This window comes from Panthera uncia, chromosome E3 (genome assembly GCF_023721935.1).
Source record: "Panthera uncia isolate 11264 chromosome E3, Puncia_PCG_1.0, whole genome shotgun sequence".
Lineage (NCBI taxonomy): Eukaryota > Metazoa > Chordata > Mammalia > Carnivora > Felidae > Panthera > Panthera uncia.
Genome location: NC_064815.1, coordinates 25,017,518 through 25,039,119, shown reverse-complemented (window position 1 = coordinate 25,039,119; position 21,602 = coordinate 25,017,518). Strand labels below are relative to the sequence as shown.

The following is a 21,602-nucleotide window of genomic DNA, read 5'->3' as shown; positions in this document are numbered from 1 at the left end:
CTTCCTGCTTGGAGAGTGTCTGGTTCTCCAGGTGCCAGACTTTGAGGCTGAGAGACAGAAAACACACACACACACACACACACACACACACACACACACGGAGTTTCTAGATCAAATCCATGAGCAAGTGCGATTGGGTGGTTTTTTACAAAAGTAAATCAGAAGGTGTTGCTGCTATGCTACAACTCATAAGAGCCTAGGTGCATCTGTGTCCTATTCCCTGCTAATCTTTCTCAGCTTATCTTTCTGCCAGTTTATATACCCTGGGGGAGCCAGAATAATGGCCCCCAAGGGTGTCTGTGTCCTAACCTCCGGATATCCATATCCTATCGATACGCTATCTCATGCAGCAAAAGCTAGTTTGCAGACGTGATGAAGTTAGGAGTCGAGGTTATCCTGAGCCCATGGAATCAGGAGGGTCCTTTTCAGGAGGCAGGAGGGCAAGAGGAAGAGAGGGTAAGGAGACAGAAGCAGGGGTCAAAGCTATGGGCTTTGAAGGTTGAGGCAGGGGCTGCTGGCCAAGGAATGAGTCAATCTCTAGAAGCTGGAAAAAGCAAGGAAACTGATTCTCCCCAAGAGTCTCCAGAAGGAACACAGGTCCGCCCACACCCTGCTTTTAGTCTTGTAAAGTCCATTTCGAACTCTGAACCCCAGAACTGTCAAGACTATAAATCTGTGGGGTTTCACTCCAGTCTTAAAATTGTGGTAAAATACGCTTAACCCTTACCATCCCGGCGATTTTTAAGTGCACAGTTTGGAGGGTGTTAAAAACATTCACACTGTTGTGCAGCCCTCACCACCATCCGTCTCCAGACCTGAAAGTCTGTATTCAATGGAGCACTAAGCCCCCGTTCCCCGGCTCCATGCAGCCCCCGATAACCACCCTCTACCTTCTGTCTCCATGATTTTGACTACCCTAGGGACCTCATAGAAGTGGAATCATACAGTGTGTGTGTGTTTTGTGATTTGCTTATTTCACTGAGCCTCATGTCCTCGAGGCCCATCCATGTTGTAGCAGGTGTTAGAATGTCCTTCCTTTTTTAAGGGTACATGATATTCCATTCTCTGTATATACGAAATTTTCTCCGGGTCCAAGAGGACGGACACTTGGGTTTGCTTCCACCTTGTGGCTATCGTGAGTAATGCAGCTAAGAACCGGGGCGTACACATCCCTCTTTGAGACTTAGCTTTTAATTCTTTCGCATAGATACCTGGAAGTAAAACTGCTAGATCACATAGCAGTTCTCTTCTTAATTTTTTGAGGAACTGCCATATTGTTTTCCGTGGCAAAAGCACCAGTTTACATGCCGACTAACGAAGAGCAGGGGCTGGTTCCACTTTCTCTGCATCCTCATCAATGCTTGCTATTTTCTGGGGTTTTTTTGGTGTTTTGTTTTGTTTTGCTTTGTTTGTTTTGTTTTGTTTTGATAGTAGCCATCCTAAGGGGTGTGATGTGGTCATTTGTGTTGCTTTTAAGACCCTGAGTTTGTAGTAATTCAGTAATGTAGCAATTTCCTCTTATAGCGGCAACAGGAAATGAATGCATTCCCTCACTCACTACACTGGTTTTCCTTCTGTTTTTCAAAGAGGCCAAGGCCTTTCTCGCCTCAGGGCCTTTGCACCTGCTTCCACTGCTGAAACGTTCTTCTCCTGGCTCCTAGTATGGTGGTTTCCTTGCTAGCCGTCAAGTCTCCAGCTCGGATGCTCCTTCGGAAGGGCCTTCCCCAGGTCCCAGATTCTCCCGGTTACTTCTTTGTTTGGTGTGCTTGCTGCTGTCCCAAACTATCTTGCCTATTCTCATCTTTCCTCCTCTGTCACTGTCACTAGACTGTGAGGTCCCTGAAGGCAGAGACCTGCTCTATGGCCTGGTACCTGGAGTAGATCCTGGGACATAGTGGGTGCTCAGACACACTTGTTAGTCCCTCCTCTGCACAGCTGGTGTCCTTGGGTGGGGAAGAAATGGTTGTTTGAGGAGCTGAGAAACAAGGACCAGATGCCTCACTTTGCACAGCTGAGACAGCTCTGGGACCAGGGCTAACCACCCATCTTGGCGGGTTGGGGTGTCCTGGATTTGCCGCCCCCCATCCCAGGGCACGTCTGCAAAAGGCACAGAATGATTTGCAGGGCTCCCTAGGGCTGGGGGCGGGGCGGGAGGCTGGGGAGCTGCACCAGGGGCGCGGGACATCAGGTCCCTGGGGGGACCTCCCAAGGCGTCCCAGCCTCTCAGCCCGAGCGCACTGAGTAGCGCAGCTCCTTGTTGCCCCGCACTTGCCTCTCTTGCCTCGTCAGTTGCTGGAGGATGGCGGAAGGGCAGAACGACGTGGGCGGCCAGTTCCCGACTTGAGCTTGGTTTCGCCGCCCTGGGGCCTCCGAGCCACGTCCTTACTGCCCTCTGGTGGACAGCTCCGTGCAGGGCTCCTCTATGATGGAGAAAAGGCCCGGTCCCAAAGCAGAATGCTGCCACCTGCTGGCTGTCCCGGGAAGCGGCCCTCATCCAGACAGTTTAATCCCGTAACAGTTGAGTAGTCCTGTTTAGGTCCCAAATCCTGGATGGCAACACCCCAGGGTAAGGTAACTGCAGCCTTCCGTGGCACTCATTTGCCACACCATCTCTCCCCAGTTCTCTTGTTCCACATTCACAGGTTGGGGCGCCCAGCAGCAAGCCTGGTGCCTGAACACGCATCTCCCCTCCGCCTCCCCTGCCCCCCCCCACCCCCCCACCGACTGAGGACGGAAAGCCAGTTCCCTCCCACCCCCTTCTGCATGGCATCCAGGTTTCTACAGCGATCTTCAGGATCTCCCCCAGCACTGGGCTTCAGTGCGTCGTGGAATGTGAGGTGGGCAGGAGCCAAATTGTGGAAGCCCTCCCAGGCTGCGGGGGTGTGTGTGTGGGGGTGTGTGTGAGATGTTATCTTGTGACCGCTGCAGTTTACAGGGGTTAAGCTGGGGCAGTCATGACCCATTCATGCTTTAGAAAGGTTGGGGAAATGAGCACTGTTCACATTGCTGAGAGGATTGAAAATTGGTACAATTTCTGTGGAAGGAAATTTCACAACATTTTGCAAAATGACGAACGGGCATATCTTTGAAGCGGCAATTCCACCTCTAGTATTTTGAGCGACAGATGTAAAGTGGAAAATGTCTTATGCGTTGTGGTGTTGGCTGCAATGACAAAATGGAGACATCCTGATGTACATTGTCATAGGAATTATTAATAAATTACGGTCTGGGGGCTCCTGGGTGGCTCAGTCGGTTGAGCTTCCAACGACTTTGGCTCAGGTCATGATCTCATGGTCTGTGAGTTGGAGCCCCGCATCGGGCTCTGTGCTGACAGCTCAGAACTCGGAGCCTGCTTCGGATTCTGTGTCTCCCTCTCTCTCTGCCCCTCCCCCACTTGCGCTCTGTTTCTCTCTCTCAAAAATAAATAAAAACAAAACACTTAATTTTTTTAAAATTTTATCAGTGATTTTTTTTTAATTAAAAAAAATTTTTTTTGGGGGGGGGCGCCTGGGTGTCTCAAGTCGGTTGAGCGTCGGACTTCAGCTCAGGTCATGATCTCACACTCTGTGGGTTCGAGCCCTGCGTCGGGCCCTGTGCTGACAGCTCAGAGCCTGGAGCCCGCTTTGGATTCTGTGTCTCCCTCTCTCTCTGCCCCTCCCCTGTTCATGCTGTCTCTCTCTGTCTCAAAAATAAATAAACATTAAAAAATAAATAAATTACGGTCTGGCCCTTCAAAGGAATACTCTATACGGTCCTAAAAACAAAATGTAACAAAAAACCGAGGAAGCTATATATCAATATGGAATGATATCTAAAATATTTTGCAGTGTGGGAGGAGCAAGGTTAATGATTGGAAATAGTGTGCTACCATAAAGATGCTAGGGGATAAAAATTCATTTTTTTCAATGCTAAATCATCACGGTGGTTTCAAACTCCCCAGGGTTGGCTGAGGCCCCCACTGAGACAGCATGACACACTAGTTTTCCTCCACAATCGTGCTTCCTTCCTTTCCCTAAGTGCTCATCCCCAGAGCACTCCGCCAATAAATATTAATCTTTATCTCAGAATGTGCTTCCTGGAGAGCCCAAACCTGTAACAGCACCAATTGAATGTTACTGGAGGTCACCAGTTTTCCAACGTGGCTCTCTTATTTGATACTCCTGCCAGCAGTAACTAAGAGTTCCAACTGCTTCTCGTCTTTGTCAACGTGGGTGTGCATTCATTTTAGTGTTAATTATCTCTCCACGATGACTAGGGGCAGTGAGCATCTTCTCAAGAGCTTGTTGGCCATTCTGTGGAATGCTTGAATACAAATAAAATATTTAAAATGGGAGGGGGGAGGGACTCCTGGGTGGCTTGAGTGGGTTGAGTGTCCAACTTGTGATCTTGACTCAGGTCATGATCTGGTGGTTCGTGAGTTTGAGCCCCACATCAGTCTCTGCGCTGACAGTGTGGAGCCTGCTTGGAATTCTCTCTCTCCCCCAAAGTAAGGAAACTTAAAACAATAAAAACGGGAAAAAAGGAGGTGACTTTGGTTACTGTGTGGCAGGGACAAGAGTAAAAATAGGGGGTCCCATCAGTAGGTAGCGCAGTGTCCTAGAGAAAGATGACAATGGTCAGACATATGGTAGCAGTGGGGACGGAGAGAGGAGGATGGGTTTGGAGTATAGTGTGGAGGCAGAGCCCATGAGATGGTTGACAGAGTGGGTTTGCAGAGTGAGAGAAAGGGAGAGATCAAGGGGGAGAATCCTTCAAGGCGCCCCTTGAAGATCTGGGGACAAGGAGGGGGAGAGCAACATTAGGGGAGTGGTAGAAATCATTCTGGAGGAGAGGAAGGATCGGGAGACCCTGAAAGGGCAGGGAAGGCGTTGGGGGCAAGGGGGCAGGATGGATGAAGAACGAGTCTGGACAAAGTTATAGTAATCGAAATGGTGTGGTACTGGCCTAAGGACAGGCATGGGGACAATGGAATAGAATAGAGAGCCCAGAAATAAACCCTCACATACGTGGCCAGTGGATTTTCAACAAGGGTGCCAAGACCCACGGGCAACTTTCCCTAATGGAAGGATAATCTTTTTGACAAACGGTGCCGGGAAAACTGGATATCCACACGCAGAAGAGTGACGTCAGATCCTCATCTTGTACAAAAAGAAAAAAAAAAAAAAGATACACAAAAATGAACTCAAAATGGATCAAAACCCTAAAACTATAAAACTCTTAGAAGAAAACATGGCAGGGGGGGAATCTTTATGACTTTGAATTTGGCAATGATTTCTTGGATGTGACACCAAAGGCACAGGCAATAAAATAAAAAAGAGATACACTGAACTTCATCAAAATGAAAAACTTGTGCATCAAAGGACCCTACGAAGAGGATGGAACGGGAGAAAACTCTCTGAAGAAAATACATGTGTAAATCTTTGTGACTTTTGATTAGATATGGGTTTCTTAGTTTTGACACCAAAAGTACAAACAACCAAAGAAAAATATAGACAAGGCGAACATCACTGAAATTAAGAACATTTGTGTGTCAGAGGACATCATCCAGAAAGTGAAATGATACAATGGTAGAAATGTTTGTAAATCACAAATCTGGTAAGGGTCTAGGATCCAGAATATATAAAGAACTGTCATAATTCAACAACAAAAGGGCAACCCAACTGAAAAATTGGGCAAGGGATTTGACTGAACACTTCTCCAGAATAAACGCAGGCTCAACATTATTAATCATTTAGGAAATGCAAATCAAAACTGTAGTGAGATACCTCTTCATACTCAGTAGGATTTCTAAATTGAAAGGGGGGGGGGGGGGGGGGAGAGGAAGGGAAGAAGGGAGGAAGGAAGGAAGGAAAAAATGACAGAGTTAGTGAGGGTGTGAAGAAGCTAGAACCCTCATACACTGCCGTGGAGAATGTAAAATGGTGACATTACTATAAAACAATGGCAGTTTTTCAAGAAGTTATTCATAGAGTTATCAGATGGTTCAGCAATTCGACTCCTATGAATATACCCAAGGGAAGAGAAGGCAGCTATTCAAACAAAAATGTATGCAGGAATGTGCATAGCAATATTATTCATAATTAGCCCCCAAGGGGAAACAACCCAAATATCCATCAACTGATGAATGGACAGATAAAATGTGGCATGTACATACAGAGAAATATTTGGCTGTAAAAAAGAATGATGTGCTGGGCCACTTGGGTGACTCAGTTGGTTAAGTGACCGACTTCCGGCATCGGGCTCTGTGCTGACAGCTCAGAGCCTGCTTCAGATTCTATGTCTCACTCTCTCTCTGCCCCTCCACTGCTCGCGCTCTGTCTCTCTCTCTCTCTCGAAAACAGGTAGACATTAAAAAAAAAAAAAAAAAGAATGATGTACTGACACATGCTACAACACAGACGAACCTCGAAAACATGTGCACTGAAAGAAACCAGTCCAACAGGAGCACAGATCACATGGTTCTATTTGTATGAAACGCCCAGTGTAAGCAAATCCGTAGAGATAGAAAATACATTAGTGGCCACCAAGTAGTGGGGGGAAAGGGGAATGGGGAAGGAGTGCTGATGGGTATGGTGTCTTTTGGGAGGGTGGTAAAAATGTTCTAGGGGCGCCTGCATGGCTCTGTTGCCTGAGGTCCGACTTTGGCTCAGGTTATGATCTCATGGTTCATGAATTCGAGCCCCACATCGGGCTCTTTGCTGACAGCTCAAAACCTGGAGCCTGCTTCAGATTCTGTGTCTCCCTCTCTCTCTCTGGCCCTCCCACACTCGCGCTCTGTCTCTCAAAAAAATGAATAAATATTTTAAAAAAATAGAAAGAAAGAAAGGCCAGATGACAGCAGCTGTCTGGTAGAGGAGTCCCGGGTAGAGAGGACCAGGGAGACTCCTTTCTTTTTTTCATTTTTTCTTAATGTTCATTTATTTTTTGAGGGAGAGAGACAGAGCGTGAGCAGGGAAGGGGCAGAAAGAGGGAGACACAGAATCCGAAGCAGGCTCCAGGCTCCGAGCTGTCAGCACGGAGCCCAATGTGGGGTCAAACCCATGAAGGGTGAGATCATGACCTGAGCCCAAGTCGGACACCTAACCTACTCAGCCACCCAGGTGCCCTGACCAGAGAGACTCCTGATTCAGTGCATAAAGGTCAGCCTACTCCACGGAGAATGATGGAGAAGGGTGGAGGGTGTGTCTGGAGGACGGAAAAGATCCCACCTACTCTGTTATAGCCACCACTGTTTTTACCCTAAATTACACCACGGCTAACAGTCAGACGTCCTTCATAGGAGTTTATTCCTAGAGTTTGTGATGGGGCAGTGGGGGAGGGGGGGTGGAGTGCATCAGCTTTTGAATCAGAATACCTGAATTCAAGGGGATAATGAGATTCACCTCCCAAATCTGTGAAGAGGAACAAACAAGTTAATATTTGTGGAAGTTGTATAAAGTAGTATACAAAAATAATTGACTATAATTACTTCCTACCTCTGTGTGTCCCTCCTCAGGACCACGAGCCATCCCAGACTCTGCATTCCCTGGGCTTCTCTCTGCCTCTTCCTGGCATCCCCGCCCCAGCAATTCCCACTGCGTTGTCTTCATTTGGGCCACCGTTATCTCTAGGGGCTTCCCAAGTGGCCTCCCTGCCTTTGGCTGTTTCCTGGAAGGGAACAGGAAGGACACAGGCATTGGAGCCAAGTCCATGATGGCTTGAATCCACAGCTGGGGATTTGACTTAATCCTTTTAGCTTTAATGTTCTCAGCTGTAGAATGTGCACAGTAAGGCTTCCCTCAAAACATTACAAGCAATGTATGTAAGACACCTGGCAAGACAAGTGAGCGATAAATTATAGCTATTATTACTGACCCCACCCCACGCACGCCACCGGTGCCAGATCAATCTCTCCAAAAAACAGGTTGGGCTCAGAATCCAGCTGTGGCCGCTCATCGGCAGGAAAGGGAAGTACAAACTCCTCGCTTGGGAAGTGTGGACCTAAAGGAGAAATCGGGAGACTGCCTATCACACCGGCCAAGGCATCAAGACTGGCTGGAGGCATCCGGGATGTGAGTAAGCCGGGGAAATGACAGAGGTCAACCTGATCGCGTAGGGAGAGATTCAGACCTTGGAGAAACAAGCAAACTAAGGAGAGAAGAGGAAGCAGAACGATGACGTGGTGTGTGCATTCTTCTGGCAACTAGAGTGAGGAAAGCCGAGCACACAGAGCGAACCGGGGGGAAAAAAAGGAAAGATGGACCCAGGGCCCGCCACCGCGGGTTGCCCTGGCAACAGACTCCGCCCCCACCGCGCGCCACCAGAGTCCTAGGGGATCAACACTGGGGCGCCTTCCCCTTTTCTACCGCTTCCCTACGGATTTGCGGGGGAGGGGGGTGCGGGGGAAGAACTGGGGGAAGGGTTTGTGCTGCAGACCCGCCTCCAGGCTACGCAGCTGGCCTAAAATCCTGGAATTGCACGTCGGTGACGTCGGCCTCTTCTGTCTTTCGGCTTTGCTACCAGGAAGGAATCACATTCCTGTGAAAGGCAAAGCGGGGAACGGGGGAGCGGGGAGGGCGGGGGAGGGGCTGAGTGGACCCCCCCCCTGGGCACTGGCCCGGGATCCTGCAATCTCATGGGCCTGGGCTGCCACCTCCCTGGGGAGTGGGAATAGGGGCAAGGGTCCATGGCAGTAACAAAGAGAAGACTTCTATGAAGTCAGCAGCTACAAATGTGAGTACATAGAGGCACATAGAAAATACTCCTCCGGTCTTAAGCTTTTCCCCCAAATCACAAATTCTTCTTCCCGAAGCACCCGGTAATGTCTCTTAAGTGAAATCTATCCCCCCTTCCCTGGACTTGGGGAGCATTCGGCTGCCCACTTGGGACTTGGACGAGTGACTGGTCTTCACTGGGCTCAGTTTCCTCATCTGAAAGATACCTACTCCCCAAGGGTTTTTTCCCCACTGCTCTTGTTTCTTTCCAAGTGGCGGGAGCTTTTTAGCATGGCCCTCCTGACTTTCCTCTGTCTGTTCACTTAATTCTGGTTCAGGGAAGTTGGAATAACTTATTTGCCTGGAAAGTTTGTGAGGTTTCTCCCCCGCCCCCTTTGCCTTTGCTTGAGAACCTGTTTCTTCCCTTGGAGCGTGTTCTCTGCTCCCCCATGAGCAGGGTCGCCCCTACAGGCCTGCCCCTTCCAGCAAAGCAACGGCTGGGCAGTAAGGTTTCCAAGTCTGGCCTTTTCTGTCCGCAGTCCCTTGTCGGCTCTCATGCCAAGCTGCGGTCCTCAATCTAGCCTATATTGGTAACAAAGGAATCATTTTGATTGTCTATGTGTTGGCTCAGCTGTCCCGTGCCCTAGTTCAGAACTCAGGGGAGAAAGAGGGTTCTGTTTATTGGCCTTGTGGTAGATTGTGTTATTGTTCCAAGTATTCAGTTCTTCCCTGTGAGAAGATGATTCCCTCCACCGCCAACAAAGCCTGCCTTGATTATTTATTTATTTATCTAATTTTGTTAATGTTTATTTTTTGAGAGAGAGAGAGAGAGAGAGCACAAGCAGAGGAGAGGCAGAGAGAGGGAGACACAGAATCTGAAGCAGGCTCCAGGCTCTGAGCTGTCAGCACAGAGCCCGAGGTAGGGCCCGAACTCATGAACCGTGAGATCATGACCTGAGCTGAAGTCAGAGGCTTAAACGACTGAGCCACCCAGGCGCCCCTTGGTCATTTATTTAATATGGCTAACAAACCATGTGAGTAGGAGTCACATGGGCCACTTCCCAGAAGAAGTCCTAAGAGCCGGTGCTCTTGCACCATTGTTCTCTGTCCTCCTTCTCTGTCTTGAGCCTTGTTTGTTGTCCCAGATACGAGCTGCTCTGCCAGCCTGGGACATGTGAGCACAGCTGGGACTGATGCTAGAATACATGTAAAGTGAGCAAGAAATCAACCTTTACCTTCTTCTGTAGGCTGCTGAGATTGAGGGGCGGCCGTGGTAACATAATAGTGAATACTGACCTACACAAAAATCGGTGCCTGAAGTAAGTACAAAAATCTAAAAATAAGAGGCATTGGCATGGTCCGGATGGAGGACCGCGAGGGCGCTGTCATTCACGATTGGGAAAGTGGCAGTCCTGTTGTGCGATGGCAAAACCTTCGTTAAAATTCTCATCTGAGACAACTTGGTAGGGAGATAATCCGGCTAGTAAGGTTTGGGCTTTCGATACAGAAACGGGAAAACAGAGTTTTGGTAGCATGGGGTGCTGGTGGTTGGTTGCCCTTGAAAAAAAAAATCATGAAGACAACTAAATATTTTTGCAAGCCATGGCGCCAAAAGAACCATTAATCTGAACTAAAAGAAACAGCGACTAGTTCAACACTTGAAATAACTTTTGGGTCTCCCAACGTTTTACAGGCAGGGAGCTAGATGAGGAAGCAGCTCAGCCTTCATGGGGAACACATAGTCCATGGTCTGTTCCAGATACGGCCATTGGGTGTAATGGTGTAGAGTGGACCCACACGCCACCGGGAATCGCTGGGGCGAGCTAAGTAATTTCCCCCAATCCCGGGTAGGCAGCCTTTCATCTTTCCCTTACCTGAGACCGTTGGATGTGGTTAACCTTTTCCGGTTCTCCTATTGTGTGTGGGTAAATATCGGGGAGGGGGCGGATGTCTGGAAGTCGAAGCATTTCCCCTACTCCCTGGTAGAGACCTTTTGCAAGGTATCCCTGGGGGAGGGCGGGGTTTAGAAGTACTTATTAAAATACGTGATCATTAAATTAAACGTCACCTTCTTTAGCATTACATCAGCAACATTAGCAACTTGAGGGCAACTATCCTTCCATTCTTATGGCCCAGTGCTGGCAAGAGTTCCGTGTTTCTCAATGATTGACAGGTCTTCAAGCAACACATATCTACCTCCACGGTCACTTTCTGAGATGTTGCCAATTGCTCTGTGGGTCAATGTGTTTCATGACTTCCAGAGAAACAAAAATCCTTCAGTACTGACTGGCCCCCAACCGCAACTTCTTCTGCACATTTGGACCCAACTTCCTCTGCCCCCTTCCCAGCTGCAGCCAAATTTCTCAACACACCCGTATAAACACAGATGCCCTCACCTCAATCCCTTCACAGCACCCCAGACCAAAATGTTCTCTTCTTGCGGGAGGTCAGCTCAGTGGTAAACCTCAACTCTGCTGACAGCATAAGCTTAGATCAATCTCTTTTTTGCTAAAGATTTGACAATTATTTTTCCTGGCTAGAACCCATCTTTATTTCACAGGAAGTATGGAGTCTCACTCTGACTCACAAGTAGACGTACAAAAATAAGAAAAGGCTGTCCTCTCTATACAGAAAGGCTGGGAGAAAATGCACAACCCCAACAGAGGGCAGAGCTTGGCCAACAGAGGGCAGAGTCTGTTCTTTGGAACCCTATCAAATTGGTCTCTTCCCTTTCAAAGGATGGCCACCCGGGTATTTACGGACGACAATGACGACTCCCCTAAGTCTCCTCTTCTTCAGGTTAAATATCCCCATGGTTTTCATGTATCTTTTTTTTTAAAGTTTATTTATTTATTTTGAGAGAGGGAGGGAGAGAGAGAGAGAATCCCAAGCAGGCTGGGCGCTGACAGACAATGTGGGGCTCGATCTCACAAATCGTGAGATCATGACATGAGCTGAAGTGAAGGGTCAGACGCTTAACTGACTGAGCCACCCAGGCGCCCCTGATGTATCTTTAAAAGAGAGAAAGAGGTAAGCGTTTGATCAGATGGAAAGTGCCACACGCGTACATGCACACACACACACACACACACACACACACACAAGTTATTGCATTGTGTGGATTCAAAATTCAATCTCCATCCTGGACACTCTGCTCTGAACACATCCACGTCCATTTTACACAGAAGACAACCCCAAATATAGGCAAGTCTTCACACACTGAATTATTCATCACAGCATTGTTTGTAATGGCAGAAAGAATCACAAAATTGTCTCCAGTGTTAGTAAAATGGGTGTGTGTTTACAGCCCAGGATGATATAACTGCACACAGTATTATGCTGCAGTTTAAATTTGTGTTTGGGGTGCCTGGGTGGCTCAGTCGTTGGGCATCTGACTCTTGATTTTGGCTCAGGTCGTGATCTCGTGGTCGGAGGATCGAGCCCCGCGTTGGGCTCTGTACTGAGTGTGGAGCCTGCTTGGGATTCTCTTCCTTTCTCTGCCTCTGCCTTGTGCTCTCTCTCTCTCTCTCTCTCTCTCTCTCTCTCTCTCTTTGAGTTAGAACTCATTCATTCCATTAACTATGTTCACTGAATAATTTTCAGTGTGAGAAAGTGTTCGTGTCACAATGATAGATGAAATTAGCAAGATGTGAAACTTTATATAGAGCATTAGTTCATATACAAACACACACACGTACATACACACGTCTAAAAGAAGCAGTGACATTGCAAACGGTTTTTACATGTGGTTTAAACTTGGGAAACACATCCTTTCAATCGGGAGGCCTCTAAGCTAGACATTACTGCAGGGGCGGCCAGAGTGGACCGTGGCTAAAGCCCAACCAGCCTCGGAGCTTCGGCCATCACAGCTGTGGGAGGTGCCTCGTTGTATCATCGCATCCCCTTGTCTAGCATCAGCTGGAGTCCTGAGTTGTCTCACAAGGGCTGCCATTTAGCCATGATTTCTGAATAGTCTATTGGGTTGATGGGCTTAGGTTTGGGTGTTTGCAAGCCTCCTTGTTAAAAGTTACCTTAGCTCTTCTGTTCCACTGTTTTAACTGCTGAGATACCGTGTGGATACAGATTCCACTGTTCCGCACAGCTGCTCACCTGGCAGAGTGCTGTCCTCTCTCTCTTTTTTTAATACGTATTTATTTTTGAGAGAGACAGAGAGAGACAGAGACAGCATGAGCAGAGGAGGAGCAGAGAGAGAGGGAGACACAGAATCTAAAGCAGGCTCCAAGCTCTGAGCTGTCAGTACAGAGCCCTATGTGGGGCTCAAACTCATGAACCGCGAGATCATGACCTGAGCTGAAGGCAGACGCTTGACCGACTGAGCCACCCAGGCGCCCCGCCCCTTTTAATGTTTATTATTGAGAGAGAGAGACAGAGACCGAGTGCAGAGTACTGTTCTTTTCAGGCTGGTCAGTGGATCACTCAAAAGTCCACTCCAAAATGGCCAGCTGTCAGCACTGGCCTTGGTGCTGGCCTTGGCCCTGGCTGCGAAGGTGACTAGAACAAGGTTCTGCCCCTCCAAGGAGCTCACAGTCAGAAGCCCGTGTGGTGCATTCTGACAATGTGTGGTCTTCTTGGGCTACAACCTGCCTCATGTCTGTCTGCCTCTTCCAGGCCAGGGCTGGTGTATCCCTCCACCTCCCGAACCATTCCCGGCTTCTCCGTATTTGGACTGGCTCTCTGTCCTGAGAGACGGGAAACATTTTCCCCTTCCTTCCCATTCTCTGCAGTTCTACCTGGGAAAGATGGCAAACGCTTCCCAAAAGAGATGGCCTGTAAACAGCGTCTCCTCAAGGTCGCCTCAGGAGGAAAGGCAACCCAGGCAGAGGGAATGCTTGGCCAAAGTCGCGGCAGCTGGCACATTTGGGGAATGGAAGCCGTTCAGGGTGGCCCTCACGGTATTCCCATCATTACTCTTGCTCTCCTCTTTATTTCGGGGTCTGCATGTCTCCCAACCTCTTGTCTTCTCCATTCTTTGCCAGCCCTGCCCTGTGAATTTGGTAACCAACTGCAGCTTCCCTGGCTTGACCTTTGGTGTCCTGTAAGGACCTGGCTCCTACTTTCTCTTTGGCTCATCCTCATCCTGGACGCTTTGGATAACCTCCCTGACAAACTATCTTTGCCCCTTGGGACCACAAGCCCAGTCCCCTAACAGAGACAACCAGACGGATGGTAACTGGGACATCTAGGGATGGGCTGTAGAGTTCTGTCCTCCTGTCCAAGGCTGTCGCTGGTGTCTTAAATAAAGATGGAGAGGCCCTTGGGGCGCCTGGGTGGCTCAGTAGGTTGAATGTCCGACTTCGCCTCAGGTCATGATCTCACGGTTTGTGGGTTCAAGCCCCGCGTCGGGCTCTGTGCTGACAGCTCAGAGACTGGAGCCTGCTTCAGATTCTGTCTCTGGCTCTCTCTGCCCCGCCCCCACTCGTGCTCTGTCTCTAAAATAAATAAACATTAAAAAAATTTTTTTAAATGAATAAACATTAAGGGGCACCTGGGTGGCTCGGTCGGTTGAGCGTCCGACTTTGGCTCAGGTCATGATCGCACAGTTTGCGGGTTTGAGCCCCGCATCAAGCTCTGTGCTGACCGCTTGCTTGGAGCCTGCTTCAAATTCTGTGTCTCCTTCTCTCTCTGCCCCTCCCCCGCTCATGCTTTGTCTCACTCTGTTTCTCAAAAATAAATAAATGTAAAAAAAAAATTTTTAATGAATAAACATTAAGAAAAAAAAAGATGGAGAAGCCCTGATTTTCAAGTGCGTGTGCCCAAATCTGGGAGTAAGGGTAGAGACAATGTGGCAGGAGGCATTCAGCATCCTGATAGGCTGGAACAAAGGACCAAATCTAAGGAGATGAAATATCTGGACCTCAGGGTAAAAAAACCACACCCAATCCCAGGGAAAGAGAGTCATGGAACAGCAGAACATCATATGAGGAACACTTTGGGGTCTCAGAAAAGAAAAGGCTCTGGTTGGGTTAATAATCTGTGTTTCTGGAGGAAGCTCATGGACTCCAGGCTGCATTAATAAAGATCTGATGTCCAGACAAAAGGAGGTGAGAGTCCTGTTGTGTTCCTGTCAGACCACACATAGACTGCAGTGTTTGGTTCTGGAAGTTACACTGTGGGAGACAGAGACAAACTAGAACAATGGTTCTTAAACCTGGCTGTACGTTATAATCACCTGGGAAGTTTCAAGACTCTGGAGACCCAGACCATACTCTAGACCAATCAGAATCTTTGTGAGAGGGACTTAGGCTTTGGTAATTTTTAAGCTTAAAATACACACACACACACACACACACACACACTCTCCCACACACCCACACATTATCTATCTATCTACCTATAGATATCTATATAGATCTATATATAGATCTGGATATAGATATATAGATCTATAGATATATAGATAAATGTAGATATATATAGATCTATAGATATATAGATAGATCTATAGATAGATCTATATAGATATCTATAGGTAGATAGATAGATAGATATTGGCTTACAGAAGGGTTGCAAAAAAAAAAAAATACGGAAAATTCCCATATACCCTTCACCCAGCTTCCCTTTATGGTAACATCTGACATAATCACATCCCAAAGAGCAAAACTAAGAAATTAACACTGGTACATGGGGCACCTAGGTGGTTCCTTGGTTAAGCATCCGACTTTGGCTCAGGTCATGAGCTCATAGTTTGTAGGTTCGAGCCCTGCATTGGGCTCTGTGCAGACAGCTCAGAGCCTGGAGCCTGCTTCGGATTCTGTGTCTCCCCTGCTCTCTGCCCCTCCCCTGCTCACACTCTGCTCTGTCTCTCTCTGTCTCAAAAATAAAATAAACATTAAAAAATTTAAAAAGAAATTAACACAGGTACAATACTATTAACTGGGTGACAGACCTTATTTAAATTTAATCTGTTCCTCTACTCTTGCCTTTTCTTTTCTTTTCTTTTAAAGATTTATTTATTTAGAGAGAGGGAGAGAATGCGAGCGGGGAAGGGCCACAGAGGGAGAGAGAGAGAATCCCCAGCAGGCTCCCTGCTGTCAGCGCAGAGCCCGACTTGGGGCTTGAACCCATGAACTGTGAGATCATGACCTGAGCCAAAATCAAGGGCCAGATGCTTAACTGACTGAGCCACCCAGGTGCCCAAGGAGTGGCTTTTGTTCTGATGAGGTGACTGTAGATGGGCTCCTGGATGGGGGCTGGTCACCAGAAAGAGACCAAGCCATGATTAGAAGCTTGGAATTTTCAGCCCCACCTTCCATTCATTCTCCAGAATAAGAAGAGGGACTGAAAATGGAGTTAACAATTGTGACTACGTGATGGCCTTTAATAAACTGGTAAATGTAAGCAGGTGTCTCCCTGAGTTATGTGAGCAGCTCCGGCAAATTAATTGAATCCAGAGCAGGAGTCGGTCATGGGAACCTCCAATTTGGAGCCAAGTTGGACAGAAGTTGTGGGTAACCTGGGGACCTACTACTTGGTGACTGGCGTCTGAAGTGAGGACAAGTCTCGTGGGATCCAACGCTAATTCCAGATAGAATTGAGTTAAATTGTAGGACACCCAGCTGGTGTCACACAGAATTTCTTGGTGGGGATAAACCTCACACATTTGATGACCAGAAGGGTCAAAAGTGGAGCGTTCTGGGGCACCTGGCTGGGCCAGTCGGTAAAGCATGTGACTCTTGAACTTGGGGTCATGAGTTGAAGCTCCCCACTGGGCGTGGAACTTAAGAAAAAAAGTGAAGTGTTCTGTGTGAAAGTATAGGAGACTCATGGGAGGAAAAGCTACTTTTTTTTTTTTTTCCCCTGATAAAATCTTATTTCTGGCGATATTCACCTTGATCTTTTGGTTACAAAGGTGTCTTCTGGGATTCTGCACTGCAGAGTTACTACTTTTCCCTCTATTCTTTCTCTTCATGTTTATTTCTTTATTTTGAGAGAGGGAGGGAGAATAAGTGGGAGGAGGGGCAGAGGGAGAGGGAGGGAGAGAATTGCACTGTCAGTGCAGAGCCCCATTCGGGGCTCGATCTCACATCTCGCGAGATCACGACCTGAGCTGAAATCGAGAGCCCGTCGCTCAACTCACCAAGCCACCCAGGCACCCCTCCCTTTATTCTTAACAAAATCTTGAAGGCTATACTTTGGGACAATGCAAATATCCTGTTTCTCCTCAGGATAACTTTCTCAGGTGGCAATATTTATTGAAGCTCCCTGCATGATTCCGGGGAGTGGCCACCACTGAGAATCACTGAATTTTGTGGGTTTGGGGGGGAGCTGACAAGGTGGGTGGGAAAGGGGCTTGGGGAGAGGTGACATGAGGCATGGCTGAAGTCCTGGAGAAGATGCAAAGACTAGTTCTAAAAAAAATTTTTTTTAATGTTTATTTTTGAGAGAGACAGAGCTTGAGGGGGGGAGGGTCAGAGAGAGAGGGAGACACAGAATTCGAAGCAGTTTCCAGACTCTGAGCTGTCAGCACAGAGCCGGACATGGGGCTTGAACTCATGAGCCACGAAATCATGACCTGAACTGAAGTTGGATGCTTAGCCACTGAGTCACCCAGACGTCCCAGAATTCAATTCCTATCAGTACTAGGGAGGTGTCCTTTATCACTGGGGGGTGGGCATGTGATTTCCCCAGAAAAGAGTAGACATTTCATTGTCTGCTGTCCAGCAACAAGGCTAATCCTTGGACATAAATCAAGTGTAGGGAGGCGGGCCTCCGGCTGGAGACAGAGAGAGTGCTTCCTCTCTTTCCTGGCCCGAGGCCGACTGAACCCGAATTCCGAGACACAGGCCACGGGATGGTTGATTCCGTGGCAACTTGGCCAGGCTCGGGCGCCTGTTGTTTGCTGAACACCAAGGTAGATGTTGCTGTGGACATTTAAAAGTAAATATTGTTAAAGTAAAGCAGATTACTCTTTATAATGTGGATAAGCTCCATTCCATTGGTCGAAGGCCATATGAGCAAAGATGGAGAGTTTCCTTTTTTTTTTTTTTAATGTTCGTTTATTTATTTTGCTAGAGGGAGAGAAAGAGCAAGTGGGAGGGACAGAGATCGAGAGAGAGAGAGAGAGAGAGAGAGAGAGAGTCCCAAGCAGGCTCCATGCTGTCAGCACAGAGCCCGATGCGAGGCTTGAACTCACGAACCGCGAGCTCATGACCTGAGCCGAAGTTGGACGCTTAACCGACTGAGCCACCCAGGTGCCCCAAGACTAGTTCTGATGAAACATTTGGAGCATTGTCAAGAGAGAATGTTCTAGTTTGCTGGTTTGGAATAAGTTGAATCTGGAAGAACGAGTCCTTTCAAGCTGCCAGCAGCCACCTGGACTGTAGCCACCTGGACTGGAGAGTAGGCTTTGCTTCAGCTCTGGGATGACTATTGTCTTGTCCTGGGGCATCATTAAGTGACTGCATCCAGAACAGATCAGTACCTACTCACGGTCCCTTTGGAAATTAGTGAATTTCCCCTCTCCCTGGGGGAATGTTGAATAAGAGGTACAGTTCTGTTTGCAACTGTAAATTGTTCGGAAATGTCAATTACCTCCCTCTCAACCCCGTGAGAGGGGTACTTCCCGCCCCTGTGCTGGCCCCTGGGACACTCCCATGAATGGTGACATGGGGACTGTGGCATCTTTCTTGCAGATGGGCTGTTTTGAAGGTTAGATAAATGTCTTACAATGTCTGGCATGTGGTAGACACTCATCTGTGGTAAGTGCTCATTACTGGGCAGGGAGACTAACTTTCAGCTCTGGGTCTAAGTTGCCAACACCTGAATACCGCTCTTCGCCAAAACGTGGACACTGTGACATAAAGCTTGGGAAGAGGGGGCGAGAGTGGCAGGGAGGGCCGGTCTGGGGAGATAAAGCTATTTTCTGATAAGGCTTCCTAAAGTGAAGGTGACCTAACAAGTATCTGTTTAACACCTACTTTGTTCTACAGGGTTCTTCTGTGTTTGGGGTCCAGAGCTCAACAGGAGGCCCAGAGATGATGAAAAAGCAGGCCCGACAGCAGGTGAGCAGCAGAGCTAAAGCCAGAATTCAATTCCTTTTTTTGTTTGTTTATTTTGTTTTTGACAGAGACAGAGAGCAAGCAGGGGACGGGCCGAGAGAGGGGGAGACACAGAATCTGAAGCAGTTTCCAGGCTCTGAGCTGTCAGCACAGAGCCGGACATGGGGCTTGAACTCATGAGCCACGAAATCATGACCTGAACTGAAGTTGGATGCTTAGCCACTGAGTCACCCAGACGTCCCAGAATTCAATTCCTATCAGTACTAGGGAGGTGTCCTTTATCACTGGGGGGTGGGCATGTGATTTCCCCAGAAAAGAGTAGACATTTCATTGTCTGCTGTCCAGCAACAAGGCTAATCCTTGGACATAAATCGAGTGTAGGGAGGCGGGCCTCCGGCTGGAGACAGAGAGAGTGCTTCCTCTCTTTCCTGGCCCGAGGCCGACTGAACCCGAATTCCAAGACACAGGCCACGGGATGGTTGATTCCGTGGCAACTTGGCCAGGCTCGGGCGCCTGTTGTTTGCTGAACACCAAGATAGATGTTGCTGTGGACATTTAAAAGTAAATGTTGTCAAAGTAAAGCAGATTACTCTTTATAATGTGGATAAGCTCCATTCCATTGGTCGAAGGCCATATGAGCAAAGATGGAGAGTTTCCTTCTTTTTTTTTTTTAATGTTCGTTTATTTATTTTGCTAGAGGGAGAGAAAGAGCAAGTGGGAGGGACAGAGAGAGAGAGAGAGAGAGAGAGTCCCAAGCAGGCTCCATGCTGTCAGCACAGAGCCCGATGCGAGGCTTGAACTCATGAGCTGTGAGATCATGACACTTAATCGACTGAGCCACCCAGGCGCCTGAGGGTTTCTGATGAGGGTTTCTGGAACTGGAGCTCTCCTCCCTGAGTTTCTAGTCTGCTGCCCTGTGGAATTTGGACTCAACACTGTGACATCAGCCTGAATTTCTGCTCCCCTGGCCTGGTGGCCTCCTGACCACCATAGTCATGTGAGCCAATTCCTTAAAGGAAATCTCTATCTCTATTTGTATTGCTGTATCTTTATACTTTCTTGGGTGTATTTCTCTGAAAACCCTGACTAAACACCAGCAGTTTCTCTAGAAACTGCCCTCCACTGCAAGGGCCGACCCTGGAAATTGGGCAAGAACAGTGTTGTGAGTGATCCTGGGGATGAGCTAACACCCGTGGACTCTGATTGCAGCCCCTTCTAAGACTCAGCTGGAACCATCAGAGGAGGGTCTGGCCTGTGAGCCAAAGCCGCCCCCAGCCCGTTGCGTCCAGTTCACACAGTTAAGAGTGGTTTGGGGGGCGCCTGGGTGGTTCAGTCGGTTAAGAGTCAGACTTCGGCTCAGGTCGTGATCTGGCAGTTCGCGGGATCCAGCCCCACCTCGGTCTCCACGCTGACGGTGCGGAGCCTGCTTGCGATTCTCTCTCTCTCCCTCTCTCTCTGCCCCCCCCCCCCCCCCACACACATTCTCTCTTTCTCTTTCAAAAATAAATAAATTAACTTTAAAAAAAGAGAGTGGTTCTTGTATGTCTAAAAGGTTGTCAAACAAACAAATTAGACTATGTGACAGAAACTGTGTGTGGCCCACAACACCTAAAATATTTATGATTTGGCCCTTCACAGAAACAAGTGCGCCAACCTGGCAATAGACCAGTATCCCTTAATATTCGGTCTACTCTTACCAGATGTTAAATCCTGGTCTCAGCTGCTCTGTGGGAAATTAAGGGATATAGGATGTCAAAGGAAGGTCGATGGCTTCTCCAAGAGTCGGAGAGGTGGGGGCAGTGGAGACCACCATGAGAGAAGGTGTGTGCCCAGGGCATGAGGACATGGTCATATCATAAAAGGTAGGTGTGGTCAGAGGTCAGAGGGGAAAAAACCCTACTGGAGATTCTCTTTGTGTCCATGAGAAGCAGCACTTTGAGGGATATGCGGAAATCAGAGGTGGATAATGTGAGGGGACCTGGGTCTCAATATAGGCAAAGCAGGCTCTAAGTCAATCTCATTTGAGGGTTTAGTGAAAATAATGTGACCTTATTTAGAAAGGTCTCGACTCTCCCTTTTTGTGGACAGAAGATGAGAATCATTCAACATGGAAACCGAGTTGGTGAAGTGGGGTGGTGGGTGGGCCAGGACTCGGATCATAAAGTGATTAGTCTCTTGAGGTGCTGAGAGTCGCCGGGCTCTGCTAAGGGGTGGGGACGTGGCCCTGCTCCATGAATGAAGATGGCTTAAAAAAAATTTTTTTAATGTTTATTTATTTTTAAGAGAGAGAGACAGAGCATGAGCAGGGGAGGGTCAGAGAGAGAGGGAGACACAGAATCCCAAGCAGGCTCCAGGGTCTGAGCTATTAGCACAGAACCCGAGGCGGGGCTCGAACTCACAAGCTGTGACATCATGACCTGAGCCGAAGTCGGATGCTTAACTGACTGAGCCACCCAGGTGCCCCTATTGTTGTTTTATTTAAATCTTCCCCTGAATCTTTGACACTAGTGTATTATCACTGGAACCCTCCTCTTAAACACACACACACACACACACACACACAAATGTTAGAGTGGTGCAGCTGCTGTGAAAAATATGAGTGGGGGAGAGGCAGGGAGAGAGAAATCCCAAGCAGGCTCCCCCGCTGACAACACAGAGCTGGACAAGGGCCTTGAACTCACAAACCCATGAGACAGTGACCAGAGCTGAAACCAAGAGCCAGACGCTCAACTAACTGAGCCACCCAGGTTCCCCTCTTATGGCATATTTTAAATATATATACAAGTCGAGAGAACAGTATAGTGAAACCCAAGTACCCATCACCAGCTTCAATAATTATCAATGGGGCGCCTGGGTGGCTCAGTGGTTAAGTGACCAACTTCCACTCAGG

At 48.2% G+C, this 21,602-nt stretch overlaps 1 protein-coding gene and 1 long non-coding RNA gene across 2 annotated transcripts in view; one reads left to right on the top strand and one right to left on the bottom strand.

Annotated features, from left to right (window-relative positions):
• The window catches only part of STYXL1 (serine/threonine/tyrosine interacting like 1), a 320,245-nt gene that overhangs the window by 185,696 nt on the left and 112,947 nt on the right, over window positions 1–21,602 (top strand). The window lies entirely within an intron of this gene.
• On the bottom strand, window positions 5,392–8,512 carry LOC125928533 (uncharacterized). The gene is made up of 3 exons (XR_007459688.1): window positions 7,855–8,512; window positions 7,476–7,647; window positions 5,392–7,391 (listed from the first exon to the last, which is right to left on the bottom strand). It is a non-coding gene; the product is annotated as an uncharacterized LOC125928533 (long non-coding RNA).